This window comes from Garra rufa, chromosome 17 (assembly GCF_049309525.1).
Source record: "Garra rufa chromosome 17, GarRuf1.0, whole genome shotgun sequence".
Taxonomy (NCBI): domain Eukaryota; kingdom Metazoa; phylum Chordata; class Actinopteri; order Cypriniformes; family Cyprinidae; genus Garra; species Garra rufa.
Genome location: NC_133377.1, coordinates 25,969 through 30,599, shown reverse-complemented (window position 1 = coordinate 30,599; position 4,631 = coordinate 25,969).

Genomic DNA, 4,631 nt, shown 5'->3' with positions numbered 1-4,631 from the left:
AGGACATCTGAGGGACTCATATGCTATTAAATGAGGGTTTTAGGTTGTATTTATCACATCATGGACCACTGTGTAACTCTAAGAAAGCAGACCGTACAGACAAATGACATTAAATCTGCCATACTGTCTGCTGGTGGGATTATCATGAAGACCTACATGTGTTTCACACACTTCTTATAATGAGGAAACTTTTTGAGCAACATAAGCCATCCTGAAAACAATCGTTTCAAGTTCTAAAAGCCAGATGTGCTGGCCAAATGTCGTCTGAATTGAAAGTGTCTATGCATGTCTACACATACCTTTACAGTTGTGTGTGTACGTGTCTATGAAAGCTCCCAAGACCCATTAGTGTGTGCTTGTGGCCCCTGTCACAGACCACCCGGCTGTCTGGTTCACACTTAACCTACGGGGAGAAACTTGACTCCTGTTTAGCCTCCCAAAGAGGGCTAGAAAAGTGCGCTGGCCTCAGAGGTCCACTCCAACTGACCGACTACAGCAAACTGTCTGTAGCCAAACATCACACAGACACACTAACAGAGTAAATAGCACAGGGGTTCAAACAGAGAAGCTCTTTATGAACGCATGAGAGGATGTATATGTGTGTTTATGAGATTCTGTGTTTAAAAAAGGGGTAGACAAAGATATTATGGATAAACACAGGACGTACAGTCAGGAAACAGAGCCATTTGTATTCCATTTGTGTCACCCTTAATGATTTTTTTTTACCAAAAAGTAAGATTTTCTGCTCAGTTGACTATTAAAATGATGAATTCCAAACTGCAGCAAAACAGAAATAATGTAGCACTTCAGGGTTAATATCAGTAAATAACTTGGTAACTCTAATCACATGGTTAATAATTACTAACCTGAATATTGACATATTTCTATAAAGGTGGCAGACTTGGTATTTTTAGTATGTTGTTGAAAAATATGATTTCTTAAAAGGGTATATACAGCCCCTAAAGACCCCTTCACACCAAGAATGATAACTGTAAACTATAAGGTACTGCAAAATTAGCGTTCACACCAATACGCATAATGTTCCATTTATTTCAAAATGTCTGCCATTTTAAACGCTAAAGCTTGTTAAAATCTGGTGGATTTATGACTTAACCTAAATGAACGTCAATGTTTTTATCATTCACCAGATTTTTTGGCTTGCATGACAATGTGTTGTGAATTTTCCACTCCAATTGAAATTTTGCGCAATTAAGGCGTATAGAGCACATTTGCGTCACCCAGCGCAAAATTGCATATTTGCATTGACTTTGTATGTAATCTACATGCGCAAATAAAATAATTCCTTAATGCTGTCCTACACTTTCTAATACAACTGGATGTGTCAAACTTGACATATCAGAAAACTCTTCGCTGATTGGCTTGTGCGACAATGCGTCATGCAAATTTTCTGCTTGAGTTGAAATGTAATGTACTTGCACTAATAAAACAATTGCGTAATACTGTCCTCCATTTTCTAATACAACCGGACATATCAAACTTGCTGACTGGCTTGTCCCGCATGTTAGCATCATTTGCGTCACATGACGTGAATTTGTGTCTTTGCATTGACTTTGTATGTAATCTACTTGTGTGAATAAAGTAATTGCATAATACTGTCCTTTATTTTCTGGTGCATCCGGACATGTCAAACTTAAAGGTGCCATAGAATGCATTGATACAATATTTTAAATTGTTCTCTGATATCGACATAGAAGGTATATAGCATAGGAAAGGGCAAAAATGCTCCAGAAACGGTTTTACAGGTCCGTTTACAACTCTAGGATTTGTCCCTAGAATGAAATGGTCTGTTATTACCTTATTTGGAATGTTCATGAATAATAATGATGAGCTCTGCTCTGATTGGCTGTTTCACAGAGCAACTCATTTCAGTAGTTTGCACATGGAGGAAAATATATATTTAATCATGGAGCTCGAGCCGCTATTATGCGGGTCAATAAAACTGCCGTTTTGAACGCACCATCATTTTACTTTTACTTTTGTGATCGCACATGCTCTGTGTAACGTTATACTACAGCGGCAGTACTTAACATATTTTACAAGTTTAGATACTTGTTAGTGACGCTCAGGATCTGTAAATCATTCGCCGTCGTCCGCGCAGTCATCTCTCCGTTTATGTGGTAAGTGAAATCTTAAGTACTGCAATGTAACAGGCTACTACTAGCATTAAGCTAACCATGTCCCTTCACTGGCTCGCCTTGTTTTATTAGAACGCCTTATTTGTTTTTCAGTACAGACACCAACCCATCCCTGCACTTAACATCTCCTGCACAACCTGAAACATAAAATTTATTCCGGTGATCTGCCATCTTCGCTATTGTCCTCGTTTTGTTTTTGTTTTTTCACAATAGCCTAGCTGCAGAACTTCTGATGATTTGGCTATGCAAATGTTGGGGGCATAACTATTAACGATCGCAACTATTACATAATAGTCTGTGTTATGTTGGAATTGGCCTATTTTTCAGTGGTCTTTTGCAAACACCAGATTTATATAAGGAGGAGGAAGTGATGGTGTTTAAGACTCACAGTATGTCATGTCCATGTACAGAACTGTTACTATTCAACTATGTCAAGGTAAATACAGTTTTTCATTCTATGGCACCTTTAACATATCAAATTTTCTGCTGGACTAGAAATTTCGCAACCTGTGCAAAAGACCCAATTGTGGCGTATATCACGCATTCACTTATTTTGTGCATCTGGTGCCAATTTGCATCTTTGCATTGAGTTTGTATAGTCTACTCGTGGAAATAATTAAATTCACTTTTGGTGTGTATACGCTATTATAGTTGTGGTGTGGACTTCCCTATTCCAAAAAAAATAGAAACTGTATAGTTGATATTATCTGTGATGTGAACGCGTTCCCCAGAAAATTACAATTCCGTCATTTACTCACCTTCATGATGTTCCAAACTTGTATGACTTTCTTTTTTTCTGGGGAACCTGAAAGATATTCTGAAGAATGTGGATAACCAAACACTTTTGGTTCCTGTTGACTTTCACTGTATTTTTTTTATCTATACAATGGAAGTTAATAGGAACCCAAAAATAAAATTCATAAAATATCACATCTTCCTATCTCATAATTTTTCCCCATCACCATATTCCTTCAAGGACTCCATATAAATTAATGCAATTGATTAATAAATTGAAAATACATAAATAATCAAGAAAAAGAAAATAATTTTTTTTCCCCCATAAATGGCCGTGCTTTCTGAGAATTACCCATAAATAGAATAAAAGAGAGAAAATACAAAAAAATGAGCCAAAAAAGACCAAAAGTGTAGAAGGATGTGATCAATCACTAACCATTCAAGATAAGGAGAGTTTATCCATTGTTTGATGGGGTCTGGGATTAATTAGCAGTAGTAGAGCTCTCATTGTGTGACACCAGTGCTTGGCCTTTCACAGCTCATTACTGTGTGTCCAATCAGTGCAGGCCAGTGTGACTGCTGTTTATTTATACACACAGCCAGCCGTGGCAGCCATTTGGCAGTTTTCTTCACTGAAGAGGCCTTAAACACTCCCACATTGAGCTGAATCTGCACAGACATATTCAGCAACACATTATCAGGCATAGAGCACCATCATACAATTGTTCTCAACATTGATAATAATAAGAAATGTTTCTTAAGCACCAAATCAGAATAATAGAATGATCTAAAGATCATCTGACATAGAAGACTAGAAATAATAGCTGCTAAAAATTCAGAGGCTCCATCAAAGGAATTAAACCTTATAGGTTTTTCCTGTTAAAGGAACACTCCACTTTTTTTGGAAATAGGCTCATTCTCCAACTCCTCCCCGCGTTAATAAGTTGAGTTTTACCGCTTTGAAATCCATTCAGCCGTTCTCCTGTTCTGGCGATATCACTTTTAGCGTAGCTTAGCATAGATCATTGAATCCTATTAGACCAATAGCATCACGTTCAAAAATGACCAACGAGTTTCCATATTTGTTGTATTTAAAACTTGACTCTTCTGTAGTTATATTGTGTACTAAGACCGGTGGAAATGCAAAGCTGCGAGTTTCTCGGCTGATAAGATTAGGAACTACATTTCCATTCTGGAGTAATAGTCAAGGAAGTTTGCTGCCGTAATAAGGCCGAAGCAGGAGCAGTAATACCACGCAGCCCATGTGCAAATGCTAAAATAGCTGGGAACTCATTTCTGATAATACTCCGCCTGCTTCGGCCATATTACGGCAGCAAACTTCCTTGACTATTACTCCAGAATGGAAATGTAGTTCCTAATCTTATCAGCCGAGAAACTCGCAGCTTTGCATTTCCACCGGTCTTAGTACACGATATAACTACAGAAGAGTCAAGTTTTAAATACAACAAATATGGAAACTCGTTGGTCATTTTTGAACGCGATGCTATTGGTCTAATAGGATTCAATGATCTATGCTAAGCTATGCTAAAAGTGATATCACCAGAACAGGAGAACGGCTGAATGGATTTCAAAACGGTAAAAATCAACTTATTAACTCGGGGGGAGTTGGAGAATGAGCCTATTTCCAAAAAAATGTGGAGTGTTCCTTTAAGGATGCTTTCACGCTCCATAGGCGAATCTAGAATCTAGAATGAGACAGATATAACCAAAAAAGACAAA